We start from the raw sequence: 17,628 nt of genomic DNA, 5'->3' as shown, positions 1-17,628 counted from the left end.
AAGGTAGGAGCGAGACATATGTTACTACTGAATTAAGACCTTGCCTTTTATATGATTTTGGGCAGAGAAAATGAATTACTGCCCTAGAGATGAGAACCTTCTACATCTAAAATAGCATTAGTGCAGGGAAAATATCATAACTACACATACTTAAATATGTATATATGTATTTATTTTCATATACATTTTTAAATCAATTTATTGCAAAGATAGGCAAGAATTCGTCTTTTAGAGGCGGATGTTAACACTTCCACGACTTATTAAAAAATAAAAATAAAAGCACACGCATCAGAGGTTTTTTTTTTCTTTTCAAATCGTTATACATAGTTTTTTGTTGACATAGGTCTCTTCTTTAGTTTTAAGTGTGTGTCCTTCTTTGACTCAGAGTAGAATTGAGGGTTCACATGGGAATAATTCCATCCTATATATCCCTCCTTTATACGAAGTGGGATTTGTATGTATTTCATTCCTCTCACGGATACTTGTAGCTAATCTAATCGAACGATATGACAACAAGGTGCTATTCTCACAAACATTCTTCAAATTGTCAGAATGACCACATTCATTTCCAGGTATTTTTTTTTACATACCACCAGGTATGCATCACAAATAATAACCCATCTTATTATTATAATCATCAGACGTCATTACCAGTGACGGAGTAGCATAATTTTCACAAGAGAGCCCATGTGTAAATTTTAACACTTCTAGATTTACACAAGCCTATTTTTTTTTTTTTTAATTGTGCTCTTTATTATTTTTAAGAAAATAAGTTGAAGATCTTCTTTCGAATTGACATTCCCTTCAGAATATTTTTGACACCCCTAGGCCAGGTCCGGTTTTAGCGTTAACGGGGTTCTTTTTTTGGAAAAAAACATTAAAATGTTTTTCTCAAGCGACCTTTTTTAGTCAATGACATGCAAATTTCATGGAATGACTCTTATTTTTAAGAAATTGATTTACTTTCCTCAAATGACCTATTTAGGAAAAAGTCCATCCTTAATATTATTTTTATGGCCTTTTTTAGAGAGGAATATTTCTATTTTTTCTTAAATGACCTTTTATTTCAGAAAATACCTTTTTGCAGAAAAGTTAGTACATTTTTTTCTTAAATGACCTTTTCAATGTTTTTCCTAAATTTATGTCTTCTAACTTTTGATGCTCTATAAAATATTCATCACTATATCCATATAATAATAACCATACTAAGTAAATAAATATACAAGTCCATATAATAAATCTTGAGGGGCACCTATTTGGGGCATGAATCCCGTGCCCACCTAGCTGCCATGGATCATTACTAGGGTCGTAAATCTTAAGTATTTTTAGCGTCAGACTTTTTGTTCTTGGCAACCTGAACAGTTTTATTTATATTTATAAAAGCTGTTATTATAAGGGATGCTATTTGAGAGCATTTCAGGGATGTTAAAACTAAAAGAAACCAAAAATCAATATGGACACCCTGAAAAATTTGATGAATATTTTAGAGATGAGCTGCTTAGTTGTCATGACCTTTCATAGATCAGCTACGAGCAGTTGTGACATAGGTAAGAATTACTCCGATGTCGATCCTCAATTCTACCTTGAGTCCAACAAGGATCCTCTATGTCACTGGTTCTTAATCTTGTTGGATGTACTGAACCTCTACAGTTTCATGTGAATATTCACCAAACCCTTTTTAATTGGTCAAGTGAAGCGTGTCATCAAAAATTATGTGTGTTTTGACCTCCACCGAATCTCCGAGACTGACACACCGAAACCTTAGGGTTTGATCGAACCCAGGTTAAGAACCACTGCTCTAGGTGTTATTACTCATTTTTATGACCACACACAAATGTTCAATCAGGTTATAAATATAATTGAATGTAGTAGAAAAGGAAGTTCAATTATCTTTAAATAATATTGACAACAGGTTGTGAAAAGAAAATTCAATCTTTAGTCTGCAAACTCAAAACAAGAACGGGGAAGCTCTAAAAAATACACCCGATTTTGATCACTCGTTAACATAATTATTTTTTCCTTCTTGAGGGAGAACATTTAGGTATACAGTGTGCTCATGAATAACGGGAACAGGACATAAGATATTTTAGCATTCCGCTCCCATATGACTTACAAAAAATTCAAGAAAACCAAAGTTTATATAGTTTTTTAAATATGATTTAAAGGGCGGATAAATCAAGGACTGGAATGCCACTTTTTGAAGGTTTTTATCGAACATAAAAGTTTCTCGTACTCTACCTGTACTCGAACAAATGAACTTGACCAGTTCAACAATTCACAATCCTGGGACGACGTCCTGGTACTCCTTAATCAAGATTTGCAGACCTTTCGGGAACCAATACGGGGGATCCTCTTCCTGTATGATGCCACCTTTCACGACATAATAGCAGAGACATGGAACTTAGTCTGGTTGACTGGCGGAACATCATCAAGCACATAAGTGAGTTAACGGTCGTTCCTGGAGTTACTTGACTAGTCCACGCTACAGTTATTCGTATCTTGTCTTGTCTTGTTGTTACTGTGCTAGGTGCAAATCAAATGGGCTATGCGTTGCCTTTTGGCCTCCATCTCCACAATGAATGAACCGATTATGTCTGTTGTAGCTCATTTGAACGCTAATATTCACCAGATTATTGCGTTAAAAATCTTGGCTTCACTAAAATTATCAAAGTAGAAGTCGTGATTTGTTGTCGTACTCTGTATATGGTACTACCTTATGATTGGAACCCGGAACCGAAACAAAAATAACGTCTGAACGATAAACGAAGAAATTTTTTTGAACGGAACACTTACTGTTTATTTCCTTTACCTCATAGCTGATCGCAGCTCATTTAATTAAATCTCATGACAGCTAGAATGCTCTACTATTAAAAGTATTCTTCAAACTGTCAAAGTGACCATGTTCATTTTTTTTTTTTTTTAACATACCGAAAACGCTCATGATTTACAGCCCTACTCATTACTGTCTATAAACGTTTGTAAATAATTTGTCTTGCTCGATCATTAGTTATTAGTATTACTCTCCTTCCTTCAACTTTTCGTCTTTCACCCCCCTAACATGATGAAAAGTTTTACATAAATTGGCCAAGGAAAAATGCAACAACAATAAACACTCTTGCAAAAAAGTATTTCATAAAGAAAAGAAAGAGAGTCGTGGAAAGCTTGAGTGTCTCTTAAATTATTATGTACTTACTTTTTTCACTTTCCAGGCTACCTTATTATTTTGTCTTCTTCACCATCAACAACAACAAGAACATAATTTATTTATCGCTACTTTAGATCTCCAACAAACATACATATAACTTAAGTAACATGCATTTTATTTGCTAATTTATGATGGATATACAAATGCCTCACGTCTTAAGTTATATTATACATTCTTATAATAATTAAACATTCAGGAACACATCAGTGTGCGAAAGCAAATTGTAGCCATTATTACTGAAATACTTTTGTGTCGATCCTTATTTATGATAGAACACTGCAGCCCAGCCTAGTTCTAGTACTCACAGTTCGAAGGACTGTTCTCAAGACTGGACTGGACTAGACCAAACAAATAAGGACTTTCACATCACTAATTACTTGCAATAGATTGTTTCAAAATTTATGAGCTTTCATAGGATGTATTATTATTGGTTACGATACGTCAACAAACAACGAGATTGGAGGAAAATGAGCAATGGATTACAGACTTTCTCCGCACCCATCGTTCTGTAAAGGAATTCGCGGGCATTGTCAGTGCTCTGTTGAGCTTGACCATAAGGTCAAGAGCTTCATTAACAGCGGTGAGATCCTCTCTAGGAAGACAGGAAGTCTTCGGACACAACAAGATTGTTAAACTTATTAAACGGCTTGCAAGGAGTACCAAGAGGTGATAAAAGAGATTGTGAAGCACTGGTTATATGTCAACTACCCCGAAGGGGATCACTGTCGGCAACAAGTGATAAGTGTACAATGACTACGTCATCAAAGTGCGCAAGGCCTTAAAGGAGTACATTTTGAGAAAAATTGTTAATAATATAAGATAGAATTATAATTAAAAAAATACTTCTAATACTATAGGTACGTATTGTTCATGATGGAGTTAATTTAAATATTACCTTCAAAAATGGTACAATTTGCTCACGCACACTGTATGTACATCCCTACTACGTAGAGGACAAAAAAATGACATATTTTGGTTCATTAGTAACGTTGGGGGAATGAACTTTTGTACATGACTCACGAATTTTTGCAATTCTTAATACTTATTACAATATTATGTCCTCCTATGTGAATGTATGTAGTTTGTGTACATACTTTTTAACATAATAATAATAATAACAACGTCTTGACATTTTTTTTTCTTTTCTTAAGGAGAGAGAAAATAATTATGATAGTTTCACAATCAACTTTTTATGATGGCTTATGAGCGTTTTGGTGGAACTACAAATTTTATATCATTTGGTACTAGATGTAGTACCTGGAATTGTCTGGAGTTATTAGGCGCACATGAACAGACACACTTTTTTTTTATTAATATAGAAGATAGTTAGTGTTGAGTTGGCCTTATTTAGGACCAAGGACTATAATTAAGTGCTACTTTCCTAGAGAAAATATTTTTATAGCAAGGATAATATACAGCAATTAATTTTAGAATACTTTAGTTTCATTTGAAGTTAAATTTTGCTCGGAGCATCAATAAGATCCCATGTCAGTAGTGTTGGAAATTGGATCGGTCCTCGGACTAACTTCCAAGGGTCGCGAAATGATTTCCAAATATATAGAATATAATTTAAATTGACATTATTTTTAGGAGCATCAAAAACTTAATAATGATGAATTTACATATTTTTTACAAGTCATTATAAAAATGAATTTCCTGGAAGATCGTACTCCATAAACACGTAACTGGATATAAAGTTTGGCTTGATAAGTGTAATTTAAACACTGTTTCATATAAAACGACTGTGGAACGTTGGTTTGCTGAATTTAAAAGTGGCCGTACAGACACCGATGATGGTGAACACTCTGGTCGCACAAATTCTGCAGTTGTTCCCGAAAACATACAAAAAGTCCACAAAATGTTTTTGTCCAATCATAAAATTAAGCTGCACGAGATAGCTGACAACCTAAAGATATCAAATAGCAGTCTGTTTACTATTTTGCATGAAAAATTGTGTTTGAAGAAGGTATTTTCAAAGTGGGTGCCGAGTTTACTCACAGTTGACCAAAAACTGGAGAGTGTCGAGGACTGGGAGCGTTATTTGGAGCTGTTTCGCTGTAGAACTCAAAAAAGTTTGGGAACCACTGCATAAAATACTTATAAGGACCGTACCTAGGACTGACAAATTCTATTAGGACCGGACCGTAGCATTTTTAGTTTTTTTTAGACCGATCAAACACTAAATCTCAGACACTTCAAGTTCTTGGCCTGGATTTGTCAAATTTATGTTTTTCTAATGGTCTGTCATACTTTGGATTCTGAAGAGTCAATAATGAAAAAGACTAAAGATCTAAAATATTATTTATAAAAAAGTAGTGTTTGCAAAGTTTAATTATTTTTAGAATAATATATTAAATATTCTTTTAATTTTCGGCAAAATAATTATATTTTAAAATACATTCTTCAATTTTTACTTAGGCATAATTATTGCTAGTTATAGAAAAGGTGAAAATTTTCAGATTGACTACACGATGAGCCTGGGTAATAAAGACATTCAAAAAGTTTGTGCTATAGTTAAACAAATAACTCAAAGGAATACCAGGTACTTCCCCTAGTTGATAAATAACCTTATGCAACAATATTTTTGCCTGCCAGCTGAAACCCACACTTGTTATAGCTCTTTAAACCGTAGAACATGGAAATTCAGGAGAACAAACTTCAAAAAAGTTATTTGGCCCAAGATTTTTAAATCTTTATAAATATATCTCCAATAGCGGTAGTACCCGGAATAATTAGGCACCGGCTAAAAGACAAATTTTGTTTTAATAATATAGAAGATAATATGTTTATTATGTATTTCATGGAGCACTATATGAGTTTTCATATAATCATACAGAAAAACATTGCTTTATTAATATAGATTCAGGATTAGACTATAGGATTGATTTAGTTTGCACTTAATAAAACGAATCAAAATGAATCAATTCTCTATCAATAGGAAATGCAATAATATTAAAATGTATAAAGCCCTGTCGCAGGAGTTCACCTATTCTAAAAACACATTTTTTACACAACCTATTAGTAGTTATCAAGTTATAACTATGAAGTATATAAATAGTTATATATCATTCCTAAACCAAACCCATTGCTTAGAAGTATATAAAAATAATATTATACTGACATACTGTATAAAATTGCATATTCTAAATACACATATTTACCGATGGTCAATAGGCTATCGGTTATCTAAGTATAGAAAAGAAGAGGACAATTTTTAAAAGTCGAACCTATCTGAGAAAAAAGATACGAGACAATCTTAAAATATTATTGTTGTGTGAAATAGTTACTTTTGAGCGCACACAAAGGCAAACAACACGCCTAACACTACATTAGCAAATAATCATATGTATTAACAATACATTGCCATACCGAAAATAAAAGCTAAGATAATTCCTTTCCATAATTAATTGTAATACTTTTTGTAGCAATCCACATTCACGACAGTATTAAAGCAAGGCACAACGCTACATAAAGTTTGCGAGGTAAATCGTGAACTTGACTTTAAATTAATCTGGATTACTTAAGGGTTAATATTTTTAAACACTAGGTTGCATTATTAAAAGAGAAGACTATTCTGGTTAATAAACAATAAAAAGCAAACTTACAAATATCAACACACTTGTCAGCATGGAATTGGAGGCGAAAAGGCAAGGAGTGTTGAGGAGACATGAAGATCGTAGGGTGCTCTCAGAGTCTTGTTTACGAGATAAAAAGCATAGTGGCTTCAGGCCTTGAGAGGTCCCCTGGCAGCGGTAAACGGCGGAAAATCAGGGTTGATGAGGCAGCAATGTCTCAATGTCAGTGAGAGTAATGTAAAGGATTTGGGGAAGGTATCTTATCTACGTCAACATCGACAACTGTTTTTTGCAACAACCAAGGCCAACCAGGTCAAGATAGGTCAGAAATTGTGGACTTTGTTAAAGGATAATGGGTCAAGGGTTTGTATCTCCTCTCTAGACTGTTGCCCCTCAACTATACTACCTGGAGGGTACTTGAAAAAGATTATGCACTTCCCCCTCAACGAAATGTGGATGACCTCAAGGCCTCCATCGAGCAGCAGTGGGCAAACGTATAGATGAAGAAGCACTGTAGCGCATTATGTCCAGATTAGAGGCTATGGTAGCACCCAAATAAAATCTCTTTTTTAAAATAGAAAGATATATCAATAAAGACATCTGTCATAAAGCCTCAATGTTGCATTCTGTTTAATTCTTGCAAAAGTTTACCCTATTTGTTCGTTATCAAAAAGTACATGATTTTATCTTACACACTGTAAATTGTAATTAATTCATGGATAGATAAAACAACTAAAAAACAAAAATGAGGACGAAATTAATATGATCATCATGGCGATTTAAAATGGTAAAATATGTAGACATCACGGTCCATCTACATATTTACAGATATTTAGTATTACATAACACAAGTTGCAAAATGATTTGACAACAGGTTTTATTTTTTAACAATAAAATAAATATACATAAACCGAATCAATATAATTGTAGTAGGTATATATGTATGTTTTAGTGTTGCGACTCCGCCCAGCACCGATTTTTTTTTTTTTTCGGTTTTCTCTTACGTTATTTTTTCTAGAATTAACAACAAAAAATTGAGTCTATGTATCATATCAAATACTTACAGGACACTCCACCTTATGCAAAATTATACACTTCTATTATATGAATATATGGGCATGGTGGATAGGACAAGGTATACTACCAGTAAGTAGGAAATGGGGAGGGGGATTTTTCGGTCCAACCCGGGTCTCAGCCCGTGGATCGACATTTTTCGGTCCCACATTCTAGACGGCCATTTACGGTCTCCCATTAGGGACTGATTTCTTTCAGTCTCACTCTATGTACTGTTTTTTTTTGTTTTTTTTTGTATCATATTTTATGATAGACGTAATTTTTTTTCTTTTTTTTTTCTAGATCAAGCATTGTTGATGTTTCTCTTATATTAAACAAAAATCTTAGATAGATACTAAATATCTGGTTAACTTCGGACTTAATCGGTGTTCTAATGAACTAATGAATTATGTCCAAAAAAAATCATAACAGGTAAACGGGACCAGTCAAGGATTTTCAGACAGAAACCCAATACTACTATGCATGTACCATATGTAGGTTTTGTCCATAGACCTCTCTCTACACATACAATCATGCATATAATTTCAAGTCCATTGCATAGTGAAACTTAAATAAATTTTATATAGATTCATTAATGCAAATAATATTCGGTGCTTAATCGGTGTTCTACATAGAACCAAAGGAAGATAAGGGAATCAGATGAATATACTATTAACTTGATCATCCATCTCAAGAGATGCTCTAATTCTGAGTTCCTTATTCCAAGTGGGACGATGGGAAGAAAATCCATCCGAGCTATCTGTGTTTCATCTTCGTATGAAATCATGGTACTGTGTTCACAATTAGAAACACATATGACGTCATCAACAAATAGGTGGCAGGAAAGCTCACCTTTGGAAAATCTTACCGTGAGATTACTTGCCTTGGATAAAGCTCTCCGGGCGGAAAAAACTACTGCGCACTGCAGTCACGCTGAACCTGCGGGGGCATTGACAATGTGTATTTGAGATAGATTTTTATGATTAATTTTTATTATCTTAATATTACGGAAGAACCATATAACCATATTTAACTAGAATGTACATTTGGTAGAGCGCAAACCTCTGTCTATGGTCATTTTTCCTCAATTGGAATTTATTTAATGCAAATAATAATCTTACTCATGAAATGAGTAATGAGTTCGAACCAGAGACAAAATAAGTCAAATTAATTAATAATAATAATAGGATAAAAGGAAAAATAAACAAACACTACGTAAATTCACTTAATTATCCGTTATCAATTATCATTAGACTGTAGACATGATGTATTATTCATACTGAAAAAGACTCATGGATGGACGAACAAGTATAACATGAGATAAGGCAAGAGCAGTGATTTACATTTCGTCATGATCCCGGATGTGTCTGAAGAAGAGGCGGTTAGATGTGGTGAGGCAAATCACTGATAGGATTCAGGGAGGCACTCGAGGGTTGGGTCGTAGGAGAGAACGAATTTTTTCCGGGGCAAGTAACCTATCTCAAATTTTCCTCAGGCAAGCTTCCCTAGACCCGACAATTTATATGTAAAATCGGTATATACCTAATTGTTATTTTGAACCGATCTAAATCGATTTTTTCCTTTGCACCTATCTAGATCAATGTTTTCCTTTGCACTCATCCATACCAAATTTTTCTATGAGACTGGTCTATGCCGAATTTTTTATTGGACTGAATGAATTCTGTCCAAAAAAATCATAACGGGTAAACGGGACTAGTCAAGGATTTTCAGACAGAAATCCAATACTACTATGTATGTACCATATGTAGGTTTTGTCCATAGACCTCTCTCTACACATACAATCATGCATATAATTTCAAGTCCATTGCATAGTGAAACTTAAATAAATTTTATATAGATTCATTAATGCAAATAATATTTTGGAAAGTAAAATAAGTAATAAACAGGTTTCATGCATAATTATTTATAGGAATTTGGGATATGAATGGGAGCATTTCAAGTTTTATCTTCCTCTATCTACTATGTAGGAACATTCATAAGGATTCAATAACACTTTCTTTAAAATTGATTCCCACAGAATATGCACAATCTAATGTATGTACAATGTACATCTTCAGCCGAAAGGGGGGAGGGGGAATTAAAATATGAAAATGAGCAACTTTTCTAATGACTTTATCTTGGTAACTTTTCTAATGACTATATATCTTGGTAGTATTTTGGTGTATTTTTTTATCTATTTTCATATTAATAATAAGAAACTCGCAAATGTCTTCATTATTTAAATAATTTATTATAGTTATAAGGTCATATAAAAAGGCCAAAGGTAATATAAAAAGGTCTAAGGTCACAAAAAAGGTACACTTCTTCTAAATTTTTATTATAGTGTGTGCACTAGGGTATGCATTTTTAGGATGACTTATTAATTCGATCTTCTATTGTATTTGTAAAGTTTAAGCTTTCAATGTGCGTTTTTTTAAACCTCTATAGCCATTTCAAAAAGAATCCTATCTCTATTTGTGAAGGGATTCAGATCTTTCAATTTAAAGTTATGTTGCTGTATTTCAGAAGTTTCATAAAAGTTCCTTTTCTCAAGTGACACGTAGGAATATAATTAATATTTCTCATTTTGAAGAAAGAAAAAAAAAATTACAGCCCAATGAACTACTTCGGATACTCAAACAATCAGAAGTCGAATCAAATGAGTATTAGTCTTAAATTTTATTACAAGTGGCTGAAGTATTAGAAATTAAGGTTATGTGGAGTTTCAAAATCGAATGTACGCATGGTTGGACAACGGATAATAAGGAAAATTGTCTATGAAGTAAGAGAAGAATTAAAAAATAAATATCGCAGAAAAATAATTCAATATTGCTGAAGGGTATTAAAATCCCATGCCCTGATCATATCAAAATCTTCAAATCCAAAGACATATGTCCTATTTCGATGAAATCATTCAGTTAGTTTGAGAAGAGTAGTTACCTTTACAATTCTGTTTGAATTAATTGAAAGGCGGACTGGCCGGGAAATATCTAGGATATTTCAAGGATTTATTGTTTTCAAATCAAAATAAAGTTCCTTCATTTTAAGAACTAACTTATTGTATCAAACATTTGTGGATATTGCTAATCGTAGGAAAGATTATATTAAATAGACGTCTAATAATACATGTCCCTATTCGATAAATTAAAAAAAAATCCACTCCCTCAAATGACAATGCAAACAAAACTTATTGGGTAACGAACATATTTTGAGTTAAATGATCAAATGTAAAGATAAGGCATAGTTATTTCAAATTATTATAAATTGATTCCCTGATTTATAGTTCAAACCGGGATTACAATATTGGTGGATCATGAGGGTCGTCAGGAACGCGAGATATATATTTTTTTCACCCTATATATAAGACAAATAAAAATGTACTACTTTTACCTAAAGTACAAAAATATTGTCGTAACTATTTACATTGCAAAGAAGAGAGGGATCATACCCCCCCCTTGGCCCCACTAGAGGGTGGACCCTGTAGTATAAATTATGTCTTGATTCATGGAATATATAACATTCTCAGTAGAAATACTTGATAAATATGTCGAGGAAAAAAACACATTAAAATTTGATTAAATGAGCATTTATAAGAATAAGAAAATCTTTAGGGTCATTATTTTTTATAAAGTGCTTAAAATATGCTCTTGTATTCGAAAAGTGGGGCAAATTGAATTTGATTTTAACGTCCCCTCCCTCTGCACAAATATGTTTTTCCGAAGCAAGTACGACCAAAAAACTGACTTCGGCAATGTTTAAGGCTTCTCGAGTCATTTTTAAGCCTCTTGTATCGTTCGTTTAAGATGTACCGAGTGGTCCATTAAAATCTGAACACTTTGAATTTTAAACTTCAACAAGAATTGATTAATTAACAATAGAATTTCAACAAAAATTAAAACTATAAATAGATGAGTGTCTGAGCTCTGTTAATCATTAATGTAGCCATCCTTAGCAGCAATGATGGATTCCAGGCGTCAACGTAAGGACTGGCACTCGCAGTTGATATAGTCATCTGTAATGACGTCCCAGTGCCGGCTGACAGTGGCATTGATGGCCTCGGTGATTGGATGACGTACATTGCAGGTCTTCACCTCGACATGCACCTAAAAAGTGTAGTCAAGGGGTTTGGCATCAGGGCAGTAAGGGGGCAAGAGTGTCAAACAAGAGTTCAAAAGAATCAGTTCCTCCTCCCACAATTCTTTCCACCAAATTTTTTGATAGCTCTGTGGACAGTCTGGTGAAAAACTCTTAGATCTCTTGCATAGTCCCTCATGGACCCGAAGGGATTGACCTCGGCTATTTTCTTTAACTCATATGGGGCCAGTTTGCCCTTTTTATCAGAGCCCTTCTTCCCCTAAAACGTTTCAGACTTGCAGACGGCGTAGACGGGTGTCCTGGAGACGCCCAACTGCTTGGAGTGCGCGAATGGAAATTCGTCGATCACGTTCAAGTGTCATTCTCAGGTTTTTTTGTGTAATTAAACTAATTGTTTAAACTTTAATATATTCAAATATAAATTAATTTCAAAATATCACCTTAATTAATTATTGAATTAGTAAGTGTTCAGATTTCAATGTACCACTCGATACTCAAGCAGTGTCCTAGTTAAATCAATGATAAAGAGAAAGTACTATAGCAAAAAGTAACTCTAGTTGAAGTAATTGTTGTTCAGCAAAATTGAGGAACGTTATCTTTGATAAAACAGGGAAACTGAAAATCATTGAGCACATCTTCGATCCCTTAAATGATTAAAAATAAGGTGCACAATCTTTTGGATTGACAAACCAAATATAAATTAGCTTACTCATGGCATCATATTGTGATGGTGTAAAAAGCTTTAAATAACTAATTTCGATCCAAAAATCCATTTTTCCCCCATATTGAAATTACCTATACCACTTGAAAAATGGCTTGAGATGCCTCAAACTTTGCCAAAGTCATTTTTTTATTGTCCTAACCGAAAAGCTCTTTGTACATGAAAAAAATATATTTTGTATACCTGAAAATGGAACATTCAAATTTAAGTTCCATCTTGCAAAAAGGAATAAAGTGGAAGACGATGTAGGGCATTTTTCTTTTCTTTTTTAAAGTAGTGAGTAATATATTTTTCTTTTGTTTTTGGAAGCCTATAAGTCTAGAAAAATATTTTTTTTTTGTAGAATCAAGAATAGACATGAGAGATGTGTATTACAACGATCATAAAGTACTAATAAATAAAAGAAAGTAGTTTGTTCTATTTATAGGTAAGTGTACAATATATGTTTATAAATGTGTATACCTAGAAAACTTCGTTAAGAGGGTGAAACATAGGTGTACAGCGTACATATTTATGAGTATATTAATTCGATAAAATTATATAATTATGATGATTAAGTATATTTTAAACGGATTAAGTGTTGGACATCCTTTTTAACAACTAACACGATTTTGTTAAATGGCTTTTCTCCTTAGCTAATTATCTGATTTTAATTAAAACCAATGCCAAATGAAAGCCGAATAAAAAAAATATTATTATTCAATATAATCGCATTTAGCGTCAATAACGACCTCGGTCCTATTTAGGAAACGAGACCTGGTCTTGATGAAATTCTCCTTTGGCAAATTCTGGAATTATACTTGATCCTAGACATCAACTTGAATTTTGTGTTGCAGGAGGACATGTTGGTGTGTCGCTCAACTACACCCGACACAAAGAATTCTATGGGGTTGAGGTCCAGTGATCTTAGAGGCCAAACATGGGGACAAACTAAGTCACCAGGTCAACGTTGAGCTTTTCGTATATTTTATTTTTGCATCGCAAATTATCCCCCACACACTTTCTGATAAGCCTTTAAGAACAGTTGAGACCTCTGTTAATGGCTTTCATCGATGTAGATAGCTCAGTATCAATGATTTTTTTGCAAATTTGCAAAGAAATCCGGATCCCTGGGGTAGTCTGACCTTATATTGGGATCAGTAAACATTGCTGTTAATTCATAATCACCTTCAGACAATGGACCTGTCCAAGTTCAAGAATTTTCCAATCTTAAAATTGTCTTGTTCGTCGGAACAAGGACACTCTCCCTTTTAAACGATTCTGGAATAGATATTTTCTTCATCTATACATTTAAATTGACGCCAACCCCTTCCGGTTAGCCGTCAAAACAACAAACAAAGTCCTACATGCGCATGCGCTTAAAGTTCGTAGATAAACAACGGCCACACACTGTAGGTATAAAGTTTACAAAAATGTCAAAGGGAATGTATCCGTTAAGGCCAAAAAGGTAGATTCCATCTCTTGGAATAAATCAGTGGAGTAATATGTAGTGTAAGGAATATGTATATGTTTGATCAACGAAGGATAAAACATCATTACTTTTACTGATAATTAAATAATTTGAATATAAATTGAAAAACAAATAAATTAATGTCACGCATACTTCATCATTCTTGAATACTTTTCCCCTCCTCCTTGACAACTTGTACATTATATAAAGTATAAATATTCTAATATATGTACTTTTCAATTTGTTATTTGCAAAAGCAAATTGTACAAGCTGCAATTTGATTATTATTCCATAGCGTTTTATTTAATTATTATAGTATCCGCCATTTTAATTACCAAGAGCTATTAATTGATACTATGTCCTATTAATTATCATGTCATTTTGATCTATTAATATGTCATATTTGCTAATTATGTATTTAGGAGTAATGGAGGTGTGAACCCTTTAATTAAATAATATGTACCACAAAAAAATGCTTATCAATGATAATGACGTTCACTAGAAAAGTCATATATTACTTCTTTAATAATATATGTATTTAATGCCAAGGATCACTTTATTAAAGATATGTTCCTACATATTAGTGATGTGAGTGTAGCACCGAATCTTTTGAGTCCTGAAACCCGGCCCGTGACATTTTATTTAATTTGAATACACTAAAAAAATGACAGAAACACATAATACAATATTTCTTTTATAACAAACTTTTCGAATACAATGTATTTATTTGAGATTTGGGAGTTTTTTTTTACAAAATTCCCTATAAACCTTATCACTCTAATCATAATGAAATTACCTTCCAAATTATTTTGGAAGGGTGACATAACGTTTTTAAATATAATTTTCTATCCCTCCTCCCCAATTTATATAACAACTTGTCACAGAAATTGTAGAGCACACACACACCTTAACTGTTACGTTCAAACTTTGTTTCTAAAAAAGGTTTTCATATCAAATCCTAGGTTACTTTTTTGTTTGAAAAAATGTAAGTGCAATATGAGAGCCATAAAAATGAAGATACTTTTTTTTGGTAAGAAGAAATATGGGATTAAAGAATAAAAAAACTTATTAACTATTAAGTGATGAACGAACTGATGATTGTTGAAATTGTAGTTCAAAAATACACAGTCCAACCTTAGTTAACTCTCGGTTCCCAAGGATCAAGGTCAATCCGTGGTTGTCCATCAAAACAAAAACAAATTAGAATGATTTTTCTCAAAATTTTGAGTTTGACGAATTATCTTTTATTTCTATCAGCATATTTTTCTTATTAATCATTCAGGTGTGCCTCAAATTCACTTAAAGTAGACAAAACTGATTCTCACAATAAAAGACTGAGAAATTGATAGATTTTAATTGAAAGGCTATAGTGGAACTAATATAAGTTTTTTAAATCAAATAAAGGTTCTAAACTCTAGTTAAAATTATGGAGTATCGTAACTCAATTAATATACGAGTATATTCATAATTCATATGATATACATATTTACATATTGAGTAAAAATTCCACTTTAATTAACTGTATTTTCAAAAAAAAATTTAATGGGGGTGGGGGAGATAAACCCCTGAGGCCCCAATAATCAGAATCCATCGTTGACCTCCACACTGGTTTGATTTTACAACTCTTAACACTGGCCTTATGTACCAATATATGAAGTAAAAAAAATAAAGTGCGATTTCCTCCTACCCTTGAGTTTCGTTTAAGATTGTTTTTATATTGACGTACCACTTATCGTCGACTGAGAACCAAATTTTTGTCACTCAAATATTTATTTTATATAAATATGCTTGGAAATTCCATCTTTTTCAATTTGAATAATGGCGTTTGACAATTTTTATAATAAAATGGATCGTAGAAATATATTTCAAGAGAATGAATTTCTCTATTTTTAAGTATTAACATTAAATATAATACGTCTAAGATGACATACAGGCATTAACACACATATTTGTAATTTTGTAGTTACGACAGTTTAGGCCTCAACCTTCGATATCTACTTATCACAAATACATATGTACTATAAAAATCATCATTTGAAATATTTCATTTCATTTTTTAATAGCAACTTACACAAAATCTCGATTTGTACACCTAAATTACACTATCTACAATGACATGTTAATAAATAATGTGTTTGTGAAAGCATGTACACATCTATTTGGGAAATTTAATTAATAAAATGTATCTACAGACAAGCCTAGCTCAATCCTTCCAATCCTGTTTCTCGAAGAATGTAAGTACTTTTATTTTATCATTCCCCATTTTGACATAGATTTGTGAATGAAAAGGTAAGACTATTAAAATTACATTTTCCCATAAATCTTGGAATGTTAAACATGACAATAATATAACGAAAAAGTAAGGAAATTGTACTCTTTGTAAACTAGTTAAGTATGCAAATACATAAATCATTTGAATACTTTGATGATGAGAAAATCCAAATGATGTGTCTCAAATCATGATTGAAAGAAAACAAAAGCATTTCCATCAAATGAAGTATTATTTAGTTAAAAATTATTATATATTGTCCATTGACAGTCAACTTCTACCTAATAAGTAAGAAGGAGTAGATCATCAAGTGGAACTAATTTGCCTAGTATTCTTTATTCAATTATTAGTTACATATCCGTCAAGCAGTCAAACATTACATATCATATCAATATCAAGGAGCCCCAATGATGCATTTATTATCATTCCAGAGCGGGAGTCAAATAAGTCAATGCAAAGGAATCCCTTAACATCAAGCAATGAGGGTTTCATAGTTAATAATAATTAGTAGTTAATACTCATAGAAAAAATGACATAGGTTCATACCTTCAAAAGCAGGGAATACAAAGACAGAACTCCAGGGATGTTGTTGATAAAGAATGATGCAGAGTCGTTGAACAAATCAAGAACTTCGTATAACCCTATGACAGGACAGTGGCCAAACTATTATAGTGCTGTAGAAGTAGATTTATATACAAAATAATAAATTATTTACTTGAGAGTTGGAACTGTATAACTATTATTTATTTGATTCTGTATTGAATTCAAAGGAAGAAAATGAGCGTCAGTCTAAAAACAAAAACAAAACAGAGTTGGATTTCTTGCTATAAAGCCTTAAAACAAATAGTGAAACGAAGACCACGTGATCAATATTTGTACAAAATAGGAGTTGTGGCTACACTTTTTTTTTCCGCCAAGAGCGTTGAGAATTACTCCATAACTAACTACACACCCTCCATGAACTCACCCTTTTAACTGAATCAAAGAGGTAGAATCTGTGAAGGGAAGAAAACATTGTTTACGGCATAAGGAAAAATGACAAAAAATAATATATTGACGTCATCTTTGATATCATAAGAAGCGACACCTCACGGTAAAAAAAGGAACTATCTACGACCATGTCTCTCCTCAAAACTATGGGGTGCGTTTCACTACTTTGTTTTATAGATATTTTTCTTTTAAAGCTAGAGCACAACTACCAGATATATCCAAGGGAGGGAAAACAAAAGAAGAAAGAGAAAAATCATAGAAATAAATTAT

General features: G+C 32.7%; 1 protein-coding gene across 3 annotated transcripts in view; it reads right to left on the bottom strand.

The window, feature by feature from the left end:
* Window positions 1–17,345, bottom strand: part of Fak (protein tyrosine kinase 2 Fak) — a 35,831-nt gene extending 18,486 nt beyond the window's left edge. The window contains exons 1-2 of one of the 3 annotated variants that reach the window (XM_040711412.2): window positions 17,084–17,345; window positions 16,915–17,031 (exon numbers count right to left, since the gene is read on the bottom strand). The gene's annotated coding sequence lies outside the window, so the exon portion shown is untranslated. Of the gene's footprint in view, window positions 1–16,914 lie in introns of all 3 variants that reach the window. The other 2 variants (XM_071888140.1, XM_040711409.2) reach the window with 2 other exon arrangements.
* Window positions 17,346–17,628: the final 283 nt, after the last annotated feature.

The sequence above is a fragment of the Lepeophtheirus salmonis genome, chromosome 5 (assembly GCF_016086655.4).
Source record: "Lepeophtheirus salmonis chromosome 5, UVic_Lsal_1.4, whole genome shotgun sequence".
In the NCBI taxonomy this organism is placed as follows: Eukaryota; Metazoa; Arthropoda; class Copepoda; order Siphonostomatoida; family Caligidae; genus Lepeophtheirus; species Lepeophtheirus salmonis.
This window is presented reverse-complemented; position numbering and strand designations above follow the sequence as displayed.